This window comes from Sus scrofa, chromosome 15 (genome assembly GCF_054392235.1).
Source record: "Sus scrofa isolate SSC_HxYL_T2T_F1_AM1 chromosome 15, Sscrofa_HxYL_maternal_Yorkshire_Landrace_v2.0, whole genome shotgun sequence".
NCBI lineage: Eukaryota > Metazoa > Chordata > Mammalia > Artiodactyla > Suidae > Sus > Sus scrofa.
Window position 1 is genome coordinate 52,085,686 of NC_139397.1, and position 23,974 is coordinate 52,109,659.

The 23,974-nt window shown below is 43.4% G+C and overlaps 2 long non-coding RNA genes and 1 pseudogene across 2 annotated transcripts; 1 reads left to right on the forward strand and 2 right to left on the reverse strand.

The window, feature by feature from the left end:
• Positions 1-4,041: 4,041 nt before the first annotated feature.
• Positions 4,042-7,722, reverse strand: LOC100626264 (uncharacterized). The gene is made up of 3 exons (XR_299492.4): positions 7,331-7,722; positions 6,745-6,836; positions 4,042-4,308 (listed from the first exon to the last, which is right to left on the reverse strand). It is a non-coding gene; the product is annotated as an uncharacterized LOC100626264 (long non-coding RNA).
• Positions 7,723-8,400: 678 nt separating this feature from the next.
• On the reverse strand, positions 8,401-17,318 carry LOC146395842 (uncharacterized). Its single transcript, XR_014829452.1, has 3 exons — positions 17,245-17,318; positions 11,420-11,494; positions 8,401-10,755 (listed from the first exon to the last, which is right to left on the reverse strand). It is a non-coding gene; the product is annotated as an uncharacterized LOC146395842 (long non-coding RNA).
• Positions 17,319-21,918: 4,600 nt separating this feature from the next.
• Positions 21,919-22,016, forward strand: LOC146395843 (small nucleolar RNA U3; annotated as a pseudogene).
• Positions 22,017-23,974: the final 1,958 nt, after the last annotated feature.

Here is a 23,974-nt window from a genome sequence, read left to right on the forward strand (position 1 = left end):
TCCCACCGTGGCGCAGTGGTTAACGAATCCAACTAGGAACCATGAGGTCGCGGGTTCGATACCTGCCCTTGCTCAGTGGGTTAGCGATCCGGCGTTGCCGTGAGCTGTGGTGTAGGTTGCAGACGCGGCTTGGATCCCACGTTGCTGTGGCTCTGGCGTAGGCCGGTGGCTAAGCTCCGATTCGACCCCTAGCCTGGGAACCTCCATATACCTCGGGAGCAGCCCAAAGAAATAGCAAAAAGACCAAAAAAAAAAAAAAAAAAAAAAAAAAAGACTTTCCTTTCCTAGGTCTCAGCTTCTGCACCTGTAACTTGGTTTTGCAAGCCACCTCTAACCTCTTAATATATACCTATAAATGTGTAGATTGGGGATAAAAGCTTTGAGTATGTGTGTGTGTTTTATAGTATGAAAAGTCACTGAGATTTTGTTCTCATTTTCATCTCCTTAGTAACTAACTCTTGGGTATCAAGCCAAGGCTCCCAATTGATTATGGAAGAGCCAGGAAAAGAAGTTGGTCAGAAAGGCCTGGAGGAGCAGAAAGATTTAAGTTGGCCCATAGGTATCAACTCTTAGAATCAAAACTCAGATGAAAGAGAAAAACCCACTGTTTTTCAGAAAAGCAGGGTTTAGAGAGGTTGTGATTATTTCCTTCTCTCCAAAGGTACCTTTCCAAATAGTGAGATTCATTTAGAACCATTTTCTTAGAACCCAAGGATGGTTTTCAGAACAGATAGGATTTGAGTTGTACGGTAGAAGCATGCTGGTTAGGCTGGGAAATTAAATATTCAGCAATAACTTAGTATCTTCCATTTTGGAACAGCACTACTGCTGGGGATACAAAATGGTAAGGCTACTTTGGAAGACAGTTTGTGTCTTGTAAAGTTGAACTTGTGTTTCCCATTTGAAAATGTATGTTCGTATCAAAAATCTGTATGCAAATATTTATAGCAGCTTAACTTATAATTGTCAAAATGGTAAATACAGAGGTCCTTCAACTAGTTAATTAACTGGGATATGTCACATAATAGATTTTTTTTTGTCTTTTTAGAGCTGCACCCATGGTATATGGGAAGTTCCAAGGGTAGGTGTCGAATCAGAGCTGCAGCAGCTGGCCTTTACCACAGCCACAGCAATGCCAGATCTGAGCTATGTCTGTGACCTACACCATAGCTCACAGCGATGCCGGATCCTTAACCCACTGAGTGGGGCCAGGAATCAAATCAGTGTCTGGATGAGTTGGGTTTGTTACCACTGAGCCACAACGGGAACTCCTACATATCATAGAAATATTATGCATCAATAAAAAAAATTGTTTCATGCAATATCATGGATAGATTTTAAAGGTCTCTTGATGAGTTAAGGAGCCAGATGTAAAGGCTACATATTGTTTGACTCTATTTACATGACATTCTTGATAAGCAAAGCTATAGGGTTAGAAACCAGATCAGTGGCCTCCCAGGGTTAAGGGGTCACAAGAAGAGTTGTTAACAAAGGGCAGTCCAAGGGAATTAGGGGGCAGTGGAGCTGTCCTATATAGAAGTGTGGTAGTGCATTCCTGGATCTTTGTAGTCACAAACCCTTTAGAACTCTACACCACCAATTTTTGAAGTGACTGTTCATACATTTAAAAAATTATCAACTTAATGTGGATGGAAAACCTAGAATGCAGACAGTTGAGTCTGAATCAAAGTGTATTAATCATATGACCATGCTAAAAGCTGTGGGGAAGAAAGGACTGAGCCAAGTAACTCAGAAAAACTGTTTTGGCTGGATAGTCCAAGACTAAAGACAAAAAGGCCGTACCAGAAATTGTACTCTAGCCATTGGATTCATTTCTCACAGTGAGCTGGGCTAGCAGTTCTAAAACTATATATGTAAACCAGAGTTGAACAGGTGAGAAAATACATTGTAAATGATATGCCAAATTTCTTGCTGATGGAGGAACAAAGGTCATAAATAAGGAAAAAAAAGAAGAGATGGACCACTGTGGTTCTGGAAGAGGAATATGGATTTTTTTTAGGTGAATTTACAGATAAAGAAATAAGAAAAAGAGATGTGCATATAAACGAATTAGTGTTCATATGTATGTTTCCCATCTCTAGCCACTGAGAGGAAAGGGAAGCAGTGACATCTCAGTAGCAATGAGCACACGAAATGCTCAGATCTTTGTTTCTAAATACCAGTTTCTAGTATATGGAACCACAGATCCTTGAGGAACTAATTGATTCCAGGTTTGGGGCAGGGAAGATGCAAGAAGAGACCAGAGCATCCTATAATTCCAGAAAGTAAGGAAGTGCTCCAAAAAATGGAACATACTAAAAGATCACCAGAGAAACCTGAAAGAGTTGAAACAAATTCATCCAAAAAATAATAACATATTGAATAACCCAAACGTAAGTAGTCATAGGTTCATATTAATATGAATGGAAAGACTGAATAAATGGAGAAGGGATAATTCTTCATTAAAGAATAATTGCAATTAGTAAAGCTGGAAATGCTAAGGGAGAAATAAAATCAACATTAGAATACCACGCTAATAATCACAGGCAAGATCCACCATTAGCGGGTAAAAGGTTAAGCAGAAACAGGATGTTTACATAATCTCAAAATATGTCAAATTTACTTAATTTCAAAGAGAAAGAGTAGTGTTGTAGAGCAGAAGCCTAGCAGACACCACCCTAACTAAGAGAGATATCATCTTGAGAAAGAGTTTTGCTAGGATGCCAAAATGTAGGGAAGTGCTCAAAAATGTCAGAGGTAGGTCAAATCTACTCAAGAACCAACTGAAAGAGCTCCCAGTGGCCAAAGCAGGAAAAATTTGAGCAACAAAAACAAATAACAGAGCATGGGATTATTATTCAAAATATAAAATAAATGTAAGTCCATCCTGATATAAAAGACTCAACCAATAAGAGAGAAGAGGCACATCTCCCATATAGAAATATTCAACTAATTTATACAGATACACCTTATTCAAGGAGGTGGAGTATAACTCAATACCCATTAAGTGTGGCCGATGCTTGTGATTTCCTTCTATGGAAAGAGGGAAAAAGATGACTTTTTACAGTGGAGAAATACCTGCCTTAGGTAAAGGGTAAGTCATCAGTAAAAAATCATTTTGATAACATATACTTTTTTTTTTTTTTTTTTTTGTTTTTGTCTTTTGTCTTTTTTGTTGTTGTTGCTATTTCTTGGGCCGCTCCCGCGGCATATGGAGGTTCCCAGGCTAGGGGTTGAATCGGAGCTGTAGCCACCGGCCTATGCCAGAGCCACAGCAACGCGGGATCCGAGCCGCGTCTGCAACCTACACCACAGCTCACGGCAACGCCGGATCGTTAACCTACTGAGCAAGGGCAGGGACCGAACCCGCAACCTCATGGTTCCTAGTCGGATTCGTTAACCACTGCGCCACGACGGGAACTCCATAACATATACTTTTGATTTGATGTTTTAAGAATAGCACTTTATGATCTTTCTCCCCCAAACCTAAAACCTCAGTCTAACCGTAAGAAAAATATCAGATGAATGCAAATTGAAGGTATTCTACAAAGAATCTCAATGGACTCCTCAAAACTGATAAAATTATCAAAAAAAGAAAACCCTGAGAAGTCTTCAACACCCAGAAACTACAGAAACAGTGTAACTAAATGTAATGTGGTATCCTCGATAGCATCTTGGAATATAAAGGTGATATTAACAAAAAATTAATGAAGTCAAAGTCTGGAGTCTAGTTAATAATGGCTGTTATGTTTCTGGCATCTTTTGTTCTCCTCACATTGAACACACTTATTTTTTCCACTTTTCCTTCAACTTTCCCCGGCTAATTTTTACTCATTTTTAAAGACCCAACTCATAGATCACCTTCACCATACATGATATCTTTGATTCAAACAACTTGGATAAGATTTCCCTATTGTGAGTTTCTTAGCAGAAAGAGATCATGAACCCATACCCCCGTCACAGTATAGTTCCTAGCACACACTGGGTGTTCAAGGGGTATAGACAAAATAAATGAGTCAATGAATAAAGAAAACAATATAGTGAAATCAACTTTCCAATTTAATTCAATGTGGTTCCATTAAACATGAATTCTTCCATTAATTCAGGGATGATCCATGGAAAGTGAATTCTTCAGTTGACTTAATTCAGGGCAATGCCACCAAACATGGATTCTTCAGTTTGTTCTTACACAACAGAAGCTCCTACCAGGGCATATTCCTGGCATGCGAATAATACAATTTTTTTTCCTCCTCAGGCATACACCTGTACTTAAGTCACATAAGCCAGCCATTTTACCATGTTCATAACCTGTAGAAAGAAAAAAACTGTTTTTGGAAGACAGGCTTGAGATCACCATAAAGGGCAAGAAATAACTCAGTCCAACCAGAGATCCATCAAATGCATTGTTCATGCAAGTGTTCTGTCTTAACAAACCTCCTCTTCCCCACTCAGCCCCTTCTACCTGCTTGTCAAATGGGAGGACAATGCCAGTCTTTGAGAACTTGTTATGAAGAGAAATTTTTGTACGGCAGTTGGGAAGCTGGGATCAGAGACTTCAAACCCTCCTCTCGGTGGACATATCATACAGCCTGTAATTGTGCTCTGGTGGAATTGTCAGATAATGTGTTTTGGAAGCAACACATTAAAATTGTGTAATTTTATGTGTTTATCTTCCTGGAGCAAGATCCCACTGAAAATAAGACAGTACTTCAGCCCTAACCTGGCACAGAAGGCTCTGAATATGTAGTTACTAAAATATGTACATATACTCATGCACTTTGCCCCAAATACTCACAGTTCCCAGGGTTAGACTCTAACCCTGCCTTCAGGGCTTAGCAGATATGTATTAAAAATAAGACTAAAGATCTACAGTTCAAGTTCCTGAAGCAAAGGACCTAGAATAAGCAGGGTACCAGCTGAGAGGAGAAAGATTTCTAAAACAGAAAAAGAAATACGCCATCTGGCTCCAAGCTGGGCCTGAAGAAGATTGCTTTTCCTGCCTCTTAGGAGGTGGGAGAGAGAAAGAAGGGCCTGCACAGTCCCTCCTGTCCAGCCTGTCCACTATGGGTCATTAGCAAAGGTCGGCAACTTTGGAACCCAGACTGCAGTGGTCGGGGGGCTGGCTCTCACTGGCCTCAGCCTGTCAGCAGGGTCAAGACCACCCTGCTGGAGGATAATGTTTACCCTGAGCCTAAATGAAGCAGTTTACATTCTAAGTCAGATAATGATGCCAATCTTAAGTACCAGTGAAGAGATAGGGGTATGTACTTTTGTAGTCTCTTGCTTCATTTAGGCTCGGGTTAAACCCTTGTGGGGTCAACACCAGGGCCAGAGGAGGGCTCACACTCCCCCTCTCCCCATTATTCATGGACCTCCACCCTGTTTCTACTTTCCTGAACCTGACTGTTCTACCCACAGGCTGTGAGGGAGGGACTGGAACTAGGCAAGCAGAGAGCTCGCTTATCAGGGGCCCTGTAGACCCACCTCCAGGCCAAGTTGGTGAGGTAGCTCATGCCCATTCTGGGCTCCATCAAAGCAACTGCCACCCAGGAGCTCTGAGTCCTGGGCCACCCATACCCGGGACCACTAACATCTCTGTCCTAGTACTGCACCTAGAATCTCAGTGTGAGGATCCTCCAGTTCTCTTTATTATTCCCCATGAGATTGCTGCACAGACTGGGACCTACTCTTCACTTGGATGGAAAATCAAGCCCAGTGAGGAAACTAATCTGGGGTTCACTCATCTGAATGATGCAACAAAGTGACCATACCCAGTGAGTCCACAGTGAGCAGGCTCTCCATAACCCAAAGCAGAAAGGAGGCATTCCATACAGCTCCTGCTCACTTAGCTCCTTATTGGTCAGGTTTGTGACCTGACACCCTGAAAGGCACAAGGAGCCCTGAAAAGGGATATTTGATTAGGTGAGTTTATTTATAGTATGAGACTATTGGAGGAAGAAGAGAGCAAAGGCAGACAGAGGACTAAGGTGCATGAGTCCAAAGCACAATATGGTGGCAAGGAGAACTGCTGACTTTCTGCCTGAAGCAGGCTCCCAACACTCAGTGACCTGCCAGCCTCTTGGCACTCACCCATCCAAGCCTCTTCTCTCCCCCCAGTCTAGTGGTGGTGGTTCCCTCCAAGCCGTCCCAGATATCTGAAACTTCTGCAATGCAGGGTGTGATGGGGCAGAGAGTCAGACCCTAGCCTCTCTGCTCACAACCTTGCCACTCAAGATATGTGCTCAAGATATGGGGCAAAATATACCTGTAACTTTTTCCCCAGTGCCACAGTCTCATACATATGAATTATCTCCTCCTAAAAAAACCTCTAATCTTCCTCTTTGCTTGTTCTTACACACAGGAACACAAGGCCTCTGGGATGAGGCAAGCGGTAAATTTGGGGCATTGCTCTCAGCTTAGACACATACCAACAGATGGAGGGTTAAGAAAGGAGACCCTACGTGTACAGTGTCAGATTGGACCAGAGAACTGGTCATAGTTTTCTCCCATTCTTGCCTCCACTGATTTCAGGGCTGCTTCTCAGCGTCTTAAGCGCAGACAGCCTAAGGATGCAAATTTTAGATTTTTAGAAATCTAAATTTTAGAAATTCTTTTTCTCACTGTTCCCAAATCAATATCCCTCCGTTGGTTTGGGGTAACTGGAGATATCCTTCTGAAAGGGGAGTGGGTTGGAGAAAAGAAATAGGACTCAGGTATGGCAGGGAGATGCCGGAGAGGGTTTACCTCGTATCACTTGAGAGATGAAGAAGACAGCGATGATGAGAAGGTAAAACAGCTTCATTGTGCTGATTCGGAAGGGACCTCTTAGGAAATTCCTGGAAAGAAGACAGATGGTACTGGAGTGTGGTTGAAAGAAAAATAGCTCAGAGCTGCTTCTTTTATGGGTTCGATCAGGGTGCCTACATGCAGAAGAGAATGTCCAATTGTGATCCAGAGTGCTAATTAAAGTATTTACTAAGCTGAGGACGTCGGTGAGATAAACAAGAGCAATGATTAACACTGCTCAGCGCAGAGCTGGAGGGACTTCTTTTGTTAGCACTTAATGGGTCAAGGACCAGTAAAGAACAATAATGATGATAACAGTGAAAATTAGAACAACTAGAAGCGATGGAGCACTTACTTTATGGAAACCTATGAATAGTGCGGATGACTCTCTGCTCCCCCACCACCCTTTACTCTCATGGAATTAGTACAATCTGCTGCTTCAACTCTGGGTACAAGTACCATTGCAATACAATCTTTGGTTTTCCCAGTACTCACTCCAGCACTCAGTAGAATGGGACTTGATAGAAGGAAAACCACCACCTACCTCTTACGACTCGTCTTCCAAGGCTGACTTCTCCCTTCAGATCCTGAGAGGCATTTGAAACCTATCTTAGACGCAGTCACAGCTGTGTCTTTAGTAAGGACTAGTCCTGCTGAGGCTGCCTAGGGAAATTTATCTATGTTCCAGGGGTGAGCCTGCTGAGTCAGGGCCCTGTCCAGGCCACGTGGTGTCTTATGACCGATAAAACCTCGTGTTCTTGGCTCTACTGCCAAGCCCAACCTAGCTCCAGGGTAGGTGAAAGCCGAGGGGCTTTCCTCCTTAGCCAGAGCCTGAATAAAAACAAGAGAAAGATAGATACCATATAATCTCGCTTATATGTGGAATATAAAATATGACACAAATGAACCTATTTCCAGAACAGAAACAGACTCACTGACTTAGAGAACAGGCTTGTGGTTGCCTAGGGGGAGAGGGTGGGAGTAGGAGATACTGGGAGTTTCAGGTTGGTAGATGCAAAATATTACATTTATAATGGATAAGGAATTCCCATTGTGGCACAGCAGAAACAAACCTGACTAGTATCCATGAGGGAGATGTTCAGTCCCTGGCCTTGCTCAGTGGGTTAAGGATGGGGGTTGCTGTAAGCCTAAGTGTAGGCCAGCAGCTGCAGCTCAGATTCGACCCCTAGCCTGGGAACCGACATATGCCAAAGGCATGGCCCTAAAAAAGCAAAAAAAAAAAAAAAAAAGAATAAGCAATGAGGTTCTACTGTACAACACCGGGAACTCTATCCAGTCTCTTGGGATAGACCATAGTGGAAGATAGCATGAGAAAAAGAATGTACACACACACACACACACACACACACACACACATGACTGGGTTACAATGCTGTACAGCAGAAATTGACACAACACTGTAAATCAACTATACTCTAATTTAAAAACAAATAAATAAAGAGTAAAACAATTACTAGAAAAAAAAGTTCTTTTCCCAGATTAGGCCCTGTCTTGAGGGAGAGGCTTCCATGGTTGGAGGATGGAACAAAAAATGCCTATCAACCCGAGAAGTTCATCTTGAGACTGGGAACGGAGGCAAACCACTCTGTATAATCAATTGATCATTTATTACAGGGAAACTTCCTCATGGGCTGGGGGTAGGTGGACAAGGATCCAGAGGCACTCACAGCTCACTCCACACCTCCAGGAGGCCATTGGACAATTTCGGAGTTAACCTAAAATACCTAGTAGGCACTTGGAAATGGGACAAGCATCCAAAGATAAGATTTACGGAAGGGTAACTGGTCTCGTGGCTGCTGGGAATACGTCAGGGAAGGTTTCCATCATTGTCTGGGGACTAACAGAGCATAGAGGCTACTTGATCCTAATGATTATTAAACAATATCTATTAATAACAAGGTCCTTGACGACAGAGAATTGATTCACTGAATAGTATTGTCCAGGGTAGGGTCAGCGGAGGACATGAGGAGCTGTACGGGCCTAAAATGGCATTGGTCATGCTCACTGCCATCCAGCCTCTTACTGCTATATTGTATTTAATCTTCTGCTTTTCTCCTTGGTCACTGGGATATAGCTGCATGAACCTAACTTAGACTTTTGGGCAGCTGGGAGTGGGATTCCAATTTTCATCTCAACCAGAAAATCTTGGGCTCCTCATAAAAATTGACCCCTTTTATTTGCAATGAATCATTATATTACATTATTATTATTGTTGCTTTTTAGGGCTGCACCCATGGCATATGGAAGTTCCCAGGCTAGGGGTCAAATCGAAGCTGTAGCTGCTGGCCTATGCCACAGCCACAGCAATGCCAGATTCTAGCCTCGTCTGCAACCTACACCACATTTCACAGTGACAGCTGGATCCTTAACCCACTGAGCATGACCAGGGCTCGAACCTACATCCTCATGGATACTAGGTGTGTTCATAACCTGCTGAGCCACAGTGGGAACTCCCCTCAATGAACCTTTTTCTGTAAAAAGTGTCTTCAGAAGCGAATGGTTTTTGTGACTTCCCTGTTTTCCCAAAACGATGATTGATAATTCATCTTACATTTATGTAATTAATTAGAACCAGTCATAAGGAGGATGACGAAGGTGATGACGATGGCCCTCCTCCAACCAGGAGCATGTTAGCCATCCCTTACAAAGGTACTGTTTTCAATAGCACGCAACTGGAGTGAGTTCTCTGATCTAGTCCGATGTCAGTGTATCTTATCTTTCCTCTTTGTCCCCCAGTTTCCTGTCCTGGGCACTTCCCACTGTTCCCCTGTCTCCTGCCCTCTCCCCCCAAAACCTGCTTTGTCAGTTGCAGAAATCCATGGTGACATCCATGTCCTGCCAGAGGAAGGACAGTGACATTTAGGGTGGAGAGATGACCTACTCAGACACTAGAGCAGAGGTCATGCCCTGGACAAGAAGAGTGAACAGGGAAGATGTAAAATAATCTCCTTATCCTGGACTCCAGCCTTAGCCATAGTCTTCTGACCTGCTGTTAGAAATCCTAGCTTCCAACAGGCTTCTTCCCACCTCTCCACGTGGCTGACACTCCTGGAGAGTCTCTGCACACAGGTGCTTCCATCCCGGCCCCATGGCATGTGCTCCCTCCCACTCAGCACTTCACTCATGTGGCAGCCGGTCCCTGGACCAAACCTGGCCTCACGTTACCCCACATACTGTGGTGACTCTCCCACCCAGCCTCACTAGATTATCAAGGAAATAGAATAGACTCCCATCCTGCAGCCAAAAGGAAAGTCTTAGCTTATGTACCTGTCTTTGTTTTCATCCTGGATGAGTTATTTAACCTTGCCAAATTTTGGTTTCTACATCCATGAAATGGACTTGATAAACCACAGTGGGGAGTGCCCATTGTGGCTTAGCAGGTTAAAGACCTGACATTGTCTCTGTGAGGAGTCAGGTTTGATCCCTGACCTTGCTCAGTTGGTTAAGGATCTGGTGTTGCCGTGGCTGTGGTGTAGGTGGGCAGTTGCAGCTCTGATTCGACCCTCAGCCTGGGAATTTCCATATGCCTCAGGTGCAGCCATAACAATAACAACAACAACAACAATGGTTTAAGGATTACATATGTTATGGGAATGAAAAAGCTGTGCAAAATTTAAAGCATAACATAAATTTAATTCTTACAATTGTCTCCCTCCTACATCCTGCCCCTTCTAGGAAAACGGCTATCCCTTTAATCAGTCCTAAGCATAAAATGATTGTGTTGATTGGTGAATGGTTTGCTTTTGTTTAGACAAGAGGAGCCATGCTTCAGAGCTGTGGCTGGGATTCCCTGCCTGGGCTGCTTCCGTCAGCTCTTCTTTATTTTGCAGCACATGGTGAAGGCTCGACAGGGTCCTTGGAAGGGCTCACAGTTGGGCGTACCTTGCTTCAGGCAGATCCCACCCCGAAGATAGCAGGGTCTTTGAAAATTGAGCGCCCTCATGCTGTCTGGAAAACAAAAGATGTTTGTAGGAAGCTGATAGTTCCGTGAGGGCAGCGGGTGAGCTCACTATCCGGATGGAATCTCCATCTTTCCTAGCTACGTGCCAATAGCCAGCCTCCCCTCACTCCCTTCACCCTCTCAGTCTGACATGAGATGCCACAGTTGCTCATGTAACCGCTAGCAAAACTGTCCCTTCTGCCACGGGAATGCCTGGGCCTTGACCATGGGGTCAGGTTGCTGCTCCCTCAGTAACTACCGCCCAGTGCATGCCCCACCTCACCAAACCCACCCCCTCTCACAGGCTCATCAGACTGAAGCCTCATCCTGCTAAACTCAAGGTCACATTGTGATATGACTGACAGGTGCTCAAGGCCTTTGTCTCCATACCAGCTTGTCCAGACAAGAGGCTTCAACTGATTTGGGTCCCAGATTGCCCAGATGTTTGCGGAAAAGGGAGAGAGTAGAAGACCAGCCAGCAAGAACTTCCCTGCCACGAGGCACAACCGGCTCCCACAAAGACCCTCTAACTTTTCTGTGCCTTATTCTAGGGTGTGGAGGTGACCTCTGAGTAGCTCTAACGCTTTACCTTCTGACTACGTGGATTGAGGGAAAGAGAAAACAAAATAACCATCAGATGGGGCGTCAAGTTTGGTATTTACCAGGCAGTACCTGGAAGATGGCCAGGACCATGGCCAGGAGTACATGGAGGAGCCTCATGGTGCCAGAGTGGAGGTTGTCAGATGCCTGATGGGAGGAACGAAAGGACAAAGTTAGCAGCCCGAGGAGCTTGGGGACAGGCCAGGGGTTAATCCCTCACTGCCCATGGCCTATGCTTCTCTCTGCAGGAGTAGCTCTAACTTCACTGTCTTTTCTGGCTCCCTGAGCCCCAGCTGTCCCTCTCCTGTGTTTCTTTCAAAGCTGGGGCTGAGGCGCTCTCGTGTTACCACATCTTATGCAGATGGTGTCCAAGTGAGGCAGGGACTGGAGCATCCAAGGGTAGTGGAGGGGGGAAGTCAAGCTGTTCCAAAAGCAGAGTAAGGACGGGCCCCTCTCAGGTGAGGAGGATCATTAGAGAAGGTTTTGAGGAGTTCCGCTGTGACACAGCAGGTTAAGGATCCGGAGTTATCTCTGTGGCAATGCAGGTTCGATCCCTAGCCCAGCACAGTGGGTTAAGGATCCAATGTCGCTGCAGCTATGGCTCAGATTTGATCTCTGGCCCAGGAGCTTCCATAAGTTGTGCGTACGGTGAAATAAATTTTAAAAAGTTTTTTTTTTTTTTTTTAAGGAAAGGAAGATCCAGAATCGTGGTGAGTTAGTTAGTCCTTAAGAATCCATGCTAAAGGAAGAAAGACTTCATATTGGTTAAAAATTAGTGGAAAATACACTGAAATTTTTCTATGACTTGAATGTTATCATTTACCTTCATTTAAATCTATTATAATTTTTCTGATTATAAAAATAATGCTTACACATCAATTTTAAAAATAGAGAAATGTAGAAATGGTAGATTAAAAAAACTCCACATAAACCCTTCTTTCATTTATAACTATTCCTTACAATCCAAAGTATATTAGTTCCTTTCCTCCTAAAATAATATGATGTAAGTATTTATTTTAAATTTGAAATATAGAATCATACTTCATCACCAGCTCCACTGTGGGTCTTTCTATTTAAATATTATCTTACAAGTTCTTTTAATATCTGTTCAAATATATTTGCCTCACATATTTGTATGAGTATACATGTATATTTGGAAATTTATGTAATGCTTACTGTTGTACAAATTCCTAGAATTTCAACATATATGCGTACTCCAGGTTTTAATGGATTTCTCCCAATTACCCACGCTAGACATGGTTGAACCACCTTATCTTCTTACAGACAATGCACAAAAGGATATTTGTTGATATTCTTACCAGTACTGATTATTAGCATTATTTCAGTCTTTGAAAAGTATATGCGTGAATAATAATAATACTCACTCCTTGTTTTCATACATCTTTTTAAAATTATTTCTAAGGTTGAACTTTTTTAAATGTTCATTGGTCATTTTTATCTCTTGCTCTTTACCCATTTTTCTATTTTTCTGTTCATCATTTCTTGCTGACTTCTAAGAAATCCATGCATATTTAAAGTCAATATTTAAGGTAATTAATCCTACATCTTCTGTGTTGCAAAAATTGTTTCTGACTTGCTTCTTAATTTGTGCCCTCTCAGCTAACAGCTGAAATTTACAGCTACTCACAATGATTGCTTTTTACTGTTTTCCTTAAAGACGTTTGCTCTGCCTGCGTGTTCACCTAATCGTGTCTGTATCCCTGGTCAGTGCTGTCCTTAATTCTTTCAGCCCTGGAACCCAAGCTATTCTGAAAAGCTGTGAATTTCAGCTGAGTTCCCAGCCGGCCCATGAAAACGTTTCCTGCCCTACCCAGAAAAGTGAATTTTCTAAGCCCGCAGATCTGCCACCCCTCTCGTCTTGTGCTTTTTCTCATAGCAGGCATATGTCTGAGTACCCGTCTCTATTCTCATAGAAAATTGGGTCTTGCATGGAAAAAGAACAAAATCCCATGTCAGTGGAAGTGATCACAGATGATCGTGGCCCCCTGACCTTCTGAGGGGAGAACAGACAGGCGTTTTGCATGTTCCTCAGAGTACCTCACTTCCAGCCTGTCTGCTCTCCATGCCCTCTGCTCATCCTGGATGAGAAGTGGTTCCATTCCTGTTCGGTCTACCCTTCCATCTGTCTCTCCCTCTGCCACTGCTCCAAGCTCTGAACAATACCACTCCCAGCAGTCAGGATAGTCCAATCTCCCTCATCAGTCATTTTCAGAAGACGTGGCTACTCTCTTAGAAAATCACTCCATCAGGAGTTCCTGTCATGGCTCAGCAGAAGCGAATCTGACTAGATCCATGAGGAAGCAAGTTCGATCTCTGGCCTCACTCAGTGGGTTAAGGATCTGGTGTTGCTGTGAGGTGTGACGTAGTTCACAGATGCATGTAGCTCAGATCCTGTGTTGCTGTGACTATGGTGTAGGCCAGCAGCTGCAGCTCTGATTCAACCCCTAGCCTGGGAACTTCCACACGCCGCAAGTGCGGATCTAAAAAGCCAAAAAAAAAAAAAAAAAAAAAAATCACTCCATCAAGTTAAACCAAAGGTATTTCTTTTTTGACTGATTCTGCATTGAAATCACAGAGTTAATTTAAGGGAAAAAAAAATGACACATGAGTGAGTGAGAAGTTCTTTCTAAGAGCAAGATTTTCCTTTCTTCTCTTGATGTAACCCATCTGTGACTTTCCATAAACTTCTTCATTAGAGATCAAGTGTTTCTTATAACTTGATTCTTAGACATTGGAAGGTTTTACTTTCTATCTGAGTCACATTTTTCTTGCGTTATATTTTGCAATTGACTATGGTTTATACAGGACAGGCTGTGGGTTTTGTGTCATAATTTTGTGACTAGCCTGCAATGTGAACGCTTAACCATTTTGAATATTGTGGCTATTTCTCAATGGTTTTCAATTCTAAAATCATAAATCTGTAATAATTAGCATTGGGCACTCCTGTTGTGGCTCAGGTGGTTAAGAACCCAACGAATATCCATGGGGATGTGGGTTCCATCCCTGGCCTCACTCAGTGGGTTAGGGATCAGGCGTTGCCACGAGCTGTGGTGTAGGTCACAGATGTGGCTTGGATCCCTCATTGCTGTGGCTGTGTGGTGTAAACCACCAGCTGCAGCTCCAATTTGACCCCTAGCCTGGGAACTTTCATTTGCTGCAAGTGCAGCTGTTAAAAAAAAAGAAAGAAAATTAGCATTAACCTCCTTGAGTCTGGCATACAGGCTTGGCATTTTCTTCTCTCTCTTTTAAAAAAGATTTTTAAAGTATAATTGATTTACAGTGTTGCGTAAATTTCTGCTGTACATCACAGTGATCCAGTCATACATACATAAACATTCTTTTCTTTGCTCAATGAATGGCACTGGCTAACAATTACTGGAACTTTCGGAGAACATCTAGCCCAACCTCTTCACTTTACAGAGGAAGAAACTGTGGCCAGACAAGGTCAGGATAATGCCCCAGGGTTATCCTATGATGGATGCCTTTTGTTATGCAGAACTTGTGCTCAGTTACCACAATGCAAACATTACCTTATTTCTACCCATTTCCCCTATTTTCCTCTTTCTTGTTTCTCTTATTCCTCCTGCCTCATGTCAAAGGTCAACTTCCTTACTATCCAAAAATTAAACAAGGGTGATTTTTTTTTTTCAGAAATAGTTAAAAAAAAACTTTTTTTTAAACAGACGCTTCAGTCTTCTTTCTTTACCGGTGATTTCATCCGTAAAAACCTTTGATTTTTCTTCCAGGACTTGATTAAGAATTTCAACTCATGCATTAAGCACAGGTTGTAGTTTCAGCCCAAATGTCCTTGGGGGTCAGAAGTGGCTCTGTGTCCAGTGAAGGAACCAAGGGAATTTTAATGACAACATCAAAAGCCAGTGCTTCTCTAACCCTGGGGTTGACTCTACCACTCGTTAGATTCCATACTGAGATGGTTTAGTTCATGTCAAGATTTCGATTTGACAAGTGAGTCACCAGAATCTCTTGTAAAATTCCTTTCAAGCTTCAGCGCAATAGAGACCCCAGACTGCTCCCCTGGCCGGGCACCTTCCAGAAGGGCAGGCCACAGAGAAGAGGGCCCTGGGTCATCACTTCTGTTCTCTTTGATGAGAAAACCAGAGGCTAGCAGCTCTGTTCTCAGCCCCAGTGTGGCCTGAGTCTCAGCTTACTCACTCCACTCTGACAGGACAGGTCCTCCTGAACAAGCCCCCATTCTCTCACTAGAAAAACAGAATTCCATCCTTGCCATCATGGATGTCCCATGACCTGTGAACCCACACATCACCCATGAGGCTCCGAGTTCTTGAAAACCTGAGACAGAATCTGTTTCCTCTTTGTCTCCACAGCATGGAGCCTTCAGTCTGAACCAGACAGAGGTTAACTTGAGCCTCAAAACTGGAAACCCCTCTGACCAAACCATGGCAATGTGGACTTCACCCCTCTGTCTGCGCTGACCCTTCCATCTGAAGACCCCGATGGTGCCCTCCACCCACCTCCAGCCTTCCGTGTTCTGCTCTGAAGGGCCAGGATGTTGCCCCTCACTGGGAGGCTCAGAATCCCCCTCCAGCCTGGCGGTCCTCTCTGAGTGCATGGCAGCATCCTGTTTCAGGTGACAACCCAGGATGGTGTCCCTGCAAGCTCCTAGTGCTCTACTTTGGGCACCTGAAATGCAATGAATGTGCTCACAGGTGTAGACAAGTGACTTCCAGGCTTCTGGAATTAAGCAGCAGTCATGCCCAAGCATAAGAATAGGCATCAAGTGCTCACCATGTGCCAAGCATCATGCCCAGGGCTGAGCACAGCCATTTCATTTCTTTTTTTTTGTCTTTTTGCTATTTCTTTGGGCCGCTTCCACGGCATATGGAGGTTCCCAGGCTAGGGGTCGAATTGGAGCTGTAGCCACTGGCCTACGCCAGAGCCACAGCAACGCGGGATCCGAGCCGCGTCTGCAACCTACACCACAGCTCACGGCAACGCCGGATCGTTAACCCACTGAGCAAGGGCAGGGACCGAACCCGCAACCTCATGGTTCCTAGTTGGATTCGTTAACCACTGCGCCACGACGGGAACTCCTTTTTTTTTTTTTTTTTGTCAGCCATTTCATTTCTGAGGATGAAACTCAGACTACCTTGACAGGTGGGCTCTGAAAACGGTGGTCCCGTGGCTGAAGCCACAGGGCCACAGAGCATTGGAGCTGAGACTGCTGGTCCTGAGCACACATGCCTCGGTACAGGGGGACCTGCGCCCTGGATGGAGGCCACCACGCAGCATCCCTCGAGCAGCCCCCGCCCCTGAAATGTATCAGGCGCCTCTAGAACGTCAAGTGGACAGTGTCAACGGTGCGTTAAGACTTTGGACACCCAGGCTCTGCTTGGCTCTGCCCCTGAATTCTCCAGGCCTCAGGGCCTATCTGCAAAATGCTAGAGTGGGGCTAATTGCATCCATGAGCTGCCACCTGGGTTCTGAGCTTTGTGATTCTAGGTGCTTCCAAGAGGTGCACTTGTGCCTAAGGAAGAGGGAGTGAAAGGTGTGTGGGGATGAGAGCTCCCCTGGACATAAGGGCATTTCTGCCTGGGAACCTGGGGGCTGAGAACAGCTGGTCCTGAGCACACATGCAGCCCTGAATCCTCCCCAGCCTGGTCACTCACCTCCACCCTCTCACTCACCTCCTATCCCCCTCACTACCCTTCCCTACCCCTCACTCATCTATCTCCCTCACTCACCTCACCTCCTTCTCTCTCATCTCCCCTCCCCCTTTTTCATCCCCTCCCCCTAGCTCCCCTCCCTCTAGCTCCCTTCCCCTCCCTCTCACTCTCTTCCCCTTCCTCTCTCTCCCCTCTTCTCCCCCTAACTCCCCTCCCCTCCCTATCACTCACCTCCTCTCCCTCCTGTAGGAAGCAGGAAGTGGAAGGCCTCTTCTTGATTCTCCAGAAGTTTTCCTGGAGGTGTTGCTAATGGCCTGACTGCATTCTGATCACAGCAGAGTGAGCAAACCAGAGAAACCACCAGCTGCTGGCCGGGACCCAAGGGCAGTGACACGAACCCCTGTTGATGTTTGTGCAGGCGTGGCTGACCAAGAAGTTGTGGGGGGAATGGGAGCCATAAAGTGCTGGGGAACTTGACATGGTCGCTGCATCTCAGGAAGGTCATGGAAAGTTGCTGGCCACTACTGAGAGCTAAGCAGACCCTGAGACATGTGACGTGTGGCAGAGAATCTGAGTGCTGCCCGTCTGGCCAGGAAAACCAGAGACAGGGAGAAGATGAGAAGAAGGGGAAAACAGCTTTCTGTGGAATCCTGGCCCGAGGGGCAGCACTTAGATTCTCTGCCACATTGCAAACAACTGGAAAATGTCACTCCTCAGTGCGGAAGGGACTAAATCAAAAGTAAATTGTATCACATTCTAGGAACAAAAGGAAATAAAATATGTTTGGGGAAGACAAAGCATTAAATTATACCTAGACTGGTGTTTCACCATCGCATGAGTGGTGAGGTGGGAGGGCAGTGGAGAGGAAACAAGTAGAGCAGTCGAGAGGAGGTAAAGAGTCTTGGGGGCTCCAGGACCTGGGGGTAGAGAGGGTACTCCATAAGAATGCATTTGGAGTAAGTGAACAAAGAACATTTGGGGTTGGAAACCACAAAAACCATTTGAGAATATTATCAAACAGTGCCCCAAAAGGAAAGAGTACAATATGGCTTAATTCCACATTTAAAAAAGAAATCTTTCATTTTCTGACCTCTTCTTTTTTTTTTTTTATTTTATTTTTTTTTATTTTTATTTTCCCACTGTACAGCAAGGGGGTCAGGTTATCCTTATATGTATACATTGCAATTACATTTTTTCCCCCACCCTTTCTTCTGTTGCAACATGAGTATCTAGACATAGTTCTCAATGCTATTCAGCGGGATCTCCTTGTAAATCTATTCTAGGTTGTGTCTGATACGCCCAAGCTCCCGATCCCTCCCACTCCCTCCCCCTCCCATCAGGCAGCCACAAGTCTCTTCTCCAAGTCCATGATTTTCTTTTCTGAGGAGATGTTCATTTGTGCTGGATGTTAGATTCCAGTTATAAGTGATATCATATGGTATTTGTCTTTGTCTTTCTGGCTCATTTCACTCAGGATGAGATTCTCTAGTTCCATCCATGTTGCTGCAAATGGCATGATGTCATCCTTTTTTATGGCTGAGTAGTATTCCATTGTGTATATATACCACCTCTTCTGAATCCAATCATCTGTCGATGGACATTTGGGTTGTTTCCATGTCCTGGCTATTGTGAATAGTGCTGCAATGAACATGCGGGTGCAAGTGTCTCTTTTAAGTAGAGTTTTGTCCGGATAGATGCCCAAGAGTGGGATTGCAGGGTCATATGGAAGTTCTATGGATAGATTTCTAAGGTATCTCCAAACTGTTCTCCATAGTGGCTGTACCAGTTTATATTCCCACCAGCAGTGCAGGAGGGTTCCCTTTTCTCCACAGCCCCTCCAGCACTTGTTATTTGTGGATTTATTAATGATGGCGATTCTGACTGGTGTGAGGTGATATCTCATGGTAGTTTTGACTTGCATTTCTCTACTAATCAGGGATGTTGAGCATTTTTTCATGTGTTTGTTGGCCATCTGTATATCTTCTTTGGAGAAATGTCTATTCAGGTCTTTTGCCCATTTTTCCATTGATTGATTGGTTTTTTTGCTGTTGAATTGTATAAGTTGTTTATATATTCTAGAGATTAAGCCCTTGTCAGTTGCATCATTTGAAACTATTTTCTCCCATTCTGTAAGTTGTCTTTTTGTTTTCTTTTTGGTTTCCTTTGCTGTGCAAAAGCTTTTCAGTTTGATGAGGTCCCATGGGTTTATTTTTGCTCTAATTTCTATTGCTTTGGGAGACTGACCTGAGAAAATATTCATGATGTTGATGTCAGAGAGTGTTTTGCATTTTCTGACCTCTTCTAATTCTTCATCAGAACTCTAGGACTTTCCCCAATGAAAGGGTAGCATTAGTGAGTCAAGTCTGGATTAACCGGAGTTAGAAAATCTAGGCTGTGGCTCCAGAGACACCACTTGTCTCAGGATCCCTGGGAGGTACCTTCTCATTTCTGGACCTTAGTTTCTTCATCTGGAAAATAAAACCATTGCTATGGTCCCTCTAACTCTGAGATGCCACAGCATGTGAGCCCAGTGCTTGCATCTGGCGATGCCAGATGCTGATGAATGGTTCACAGCAAAATAGTGGCCCAACACTAAGTGAAAGCCGAAGTATCTGCTTCCAGGGGAATTTTTTTGGTCCTTTCTGCTTAATAAAAGGAATTGGGTTGTTCAAAATGTAGACTTATGTGCCTGCCTATGTTGGGAAAGGCTGTTCCTCTCACATTCTTGGAATTTCTGGGCAAAACACTCAAGGGAGACACGTGAGATATCAAGAGAGGAAACAAGTCACGTTGGTCCTTTCAGATTGCTTCTCAATTTCTACCACTCTCCTGGCCCCATTGCCAAGGATGGGATATGCCTGGCTCAGCACCGTTCATGAAGAAAACCATTTTCTCTGTTCCCACAATCTGCCAGTTACTTAGCCAGAACCAGGGTACAAAATGAGTGAGATGTGATCCCAGAATACGAGGGGCTTTCAGCTGCATCAAAGAGAGGAACACTGTAAGAGTTTATCGCTATTCAGTGCAGTAAATACAAGGAATCTTAGAGGAAGGAACAGTTGTTTCTGTTCCTATGTTATGGGAATGCTGAGTATCGGGGAGAGGTTGAGAAAGTTTTGCTACAGGGTTAACACTATGATCTATGTCCTAAGGGGTGAATTAATATTCATGAGGAAGACACAGAGTGAAGGTAATTCTGGAAAAAAAGAAAATCATGGGCAAAGATATAAAGGCATAGATTTCAATGAGAGTTTGGGAGATTGTGTGTTTTTGCCTAAGGTATGAGAAAAAGGAAATATTGCAGATATATAGAATCAAATGTTGGATTTTGAATTTGTCCTATAAGCAAAGAGAAGATATTGAAGGATTTTTTTTTTTTCTTTTTAGGGCCGCACCTGTGGCATATGGAAGTTTCCTGGGTTAGAGGTTGAATCTGAGCCATAGCTGCCGGCCTACACAACAGCCACAGCAACACTAGATCCGAGCTGCAACTGTGACCTACATCACAGCTCACGGCAATGCCAGATCCTTAACCCACTGAGTGAGGCCTGGAATCAAACCTGCATCCTCGTGGATGGGAACTCCTATATTGAAGGATTTTATTTTATTTTTATTTATTTATTTTTGTCTCTCTGCCATTTCTTGGGCTGCTCCCGCAGCATGTGGAGGTTCCCAGGCTAGGGGTCGAATTGGAGCTGTAGCCACCAGCCTATGCCAGAGCCACAGCAATGCTGGATCCGAGCCACGTCTGCAACCTACACCACAGCTCACAGCAACGCCGGATCCTTAACCCACAGAGCAAGGCCAGGGATCGAACCCACAACCCCATGGTTCCTAGTCAGATTCATTAACCACTGAGCCACAACGGGAACTCCTATTGAAGGATTTCAAATGAGAAAACAGCACTGTCAAGTTTGCGATTGGAAATAACTTGGTAGCAACATGTAGGATGGAAACCCAGGTAAAGGACTGTGGTAAACCTAAGACTTCAAAGGGGGAACTTGCCTTCTCCTCTTGTTTTGGAAGTCTTGCAAATAAAAAAACCCAAAAGAATTAGAAATCAAAATGTTAACTTCCTCACCAGAAAAACTAGTAGACATCTATTCCCCCCAAAGAGAATACATCATAATAAAGCGTTATCAAGTTCAGAGAGTGGAGACTCCGTAGGAAGATAAGAAAGGCTGTGTGAGTGGAGATCTCAGACAGGGCTGCGGGGAGTTCTGCAAAATCACTCCTGTTCCCTAAGAGACAAGCCAACAGTCCCTTATCTGCAACAGTGAGGCCAGACAAGTGAGTGGGAAGCGGGAGGCTCCCTGAACCCAGACTGGCATCCCTTTTCAGGAAGAAGAAAACCTGTGCTGAATTAACAATTATGTTGGCAGGAAGCAGTCTGGTGATGAGGCTGCAGTTGTGAAGCTGCTTATGAGAATGTTGATGCCCTGTGGTGTGTCATTGTCACTGATCAGCCCTTAAAAGAACGTACCCCTACCAATAATCTTGCATTACTGGGAGAATTCCCTGTAACCTGGACCCGAAACTGTCTTTTTTTTGCAAAAGCTTCATCCAAGTAGATAGTGTGGGAACATTTCACCTGGACAAAGATGAGTCACCAACAAACAGAAACCACTCAGAATCTCTCCAAAGATACTGAGAGAAAAGGAGGATGGGGGTGGTGGGGCTGGGGGTGGGGTGGGGTGGAGAAGGAACGGGAAAAACGATTGGTAGAACAGAAACTCTCCGCTGAAAAAATGTGCCGTGAAATGGACAAAAATAATGACTCAGTAGAGCACTACAAATTGATAAAACTATAATGATTATGGTGATGATGACAATGAAGGAATTACTTATTTTGCAATGGAGATGGAATACATATCAGAGATACAGTAACTCAAAAAAGATTTTAAGAAGACTATACTTTCAGGGATCATTTCTATAGTTTGTTACTAGAGAAAAGATATTTAAGATTAAAAAAGGAGAAAAACCTGAGTTTGTAGAACCATGGTAGAAAGTAAAAGAAGAAATAAAGCACCACAGAATGGAAGGCCCAATTAGGGGCATGAAGGGGAGGCTGCACGACTCTGGAAACAGAGAAAGGGGGATGATGAAGGGAAGTGAGTAAAAGGTAGTGGAGACAAGTCAGAATTAATGTGGAAGAGTGGAAAAAAAGATGTGGAAGAAGCAAAAGAAATTCAGGGTCTATGTAATCAGTGTCTCTGAGAGGTAACTGGGAAAAAAATTTAGAGTTTTAAAAGAATTTTCAGGCAACAAGATGTTGATCTACTAGATTAAAGTAGTGTTCAAAAAAAAATCTGACACAGAACAATCAATAACAAATTCTCTCTTAATGGATCAATACAATTTCTGGATTTTTTTATATAATGATTTTTACTTTTTTTCCATTATACCTGGTTTACAGTGTTCTGTCAATTTTCTGCAGCATGGTGGCCAATTACACATACATGTATACATTCTTTTTTCTCACATTATAATGTTCCATCATAAGTGACCAGACATAGTTCCCTGGATTTTTAATATAAAGAATCTTTGGAATAATAAAGCAAAATAATCAAGTTTCCCAGACCATCAGTAAGGCTCAGACTTATACAACAGCACCTTCAACACTCGAAGACACTGAGCAATTCCAACAAAGTATCAAGAGCAGGAAATGTGACATTGTAATGTTTTTCTCAAACAACTACCCTTCCCCTATAAAGGCCACAGGCATTTTTAAACAGGAAAGGACTCAGTGAGGGGCAATGCTTGAGGGGGTAAAAAACAAAACAAAATGAAAACCCTACAGAACTAACTTCAGCCAATGGCAAGAAAAACAAGGTACTATGATAAAAGTATTGTAGTGAGTATTGAACTGTTTTAATTGTGGCACTTAAGAGAGACAAAGAATGATGTGAAATGTAGGGCCCATCCTAAATGTCACAAATCACAAAATGTAAAATTCCACAGCTAACGAATGGTGGCAAAGGAGAGGAAGGGAGGGTGGAGAAAACATCCCCTGTTGCTATTTCCCTCAGCTTTTATATTTGGAAGTTAAAAAAAAAATCTTTTAAACATGAAATCAGTTAACACATACCTAAATAAAAGAGAGTGATAGTCTCAACTAGAATTGGGTGGTAAAGGAAAGGGGTAAGGAAGTGAATATTTCTAAATACATCACCACTGACCAGAAGGAGCCAATGGAGAGAGAAAAGGAAAAAAAAAAAGCTAAATACTTATTTAAAATTATAGTGGAGCACTTCCCAGCTAAGGACTCATTATAGTGGAGGACTTCCCAGCTAAGGACTCGAGATTGTCACTGATGTGGCTTGGGTTCAGTCCTTGTCCTGGGAACTTCTGTGTGCCATGGGCGTGACCAAAAATAAAGAAATAAATAAGAAATAATGTTATAGTGGAAAAAAGATATTTATGATATCAACATGTAAAAAAGAATAGAAACACTTAAGGGATACACAAGAGTTATATGAATAAGTTTGAAATTTAGTGAGGACATGAAATAAGATTTCAATTTGTGTAAAGGAGTCGCACATTTGGGGGTTAAGAAACGTATCATCCTTTTAAAAGCCAAGTTTTCCAAAATTTAATATCTAACATCAATCTATCTATCTACCTCATAAACCCAATAAAGAAAACCAACAGGATTTTTATTGATTTGAAAAACTGCTTCACTCAGAGTAAACTGAAAAATCTTCCCACATTCATTACTGGGCTCTTTCCAGATTCTTGGACAATAATATCATAGAAACAAATATCACTTCCACAAGACCCTTAGGCAAGCAAAGTATTTTATTAAAATAGCTTGTGCACAGGGAGAGACAGAAGAAAAAAAGTGCCAACTCTCCATGAAGAAGGGGCAAGTTACATTTAAAACAAAGGGGAGGGTTTGTCTTGTGATCACTGATACTTTCCAGAAATCTTCAAACTTCTTTGCTGAGCAGGTGGCCCATGG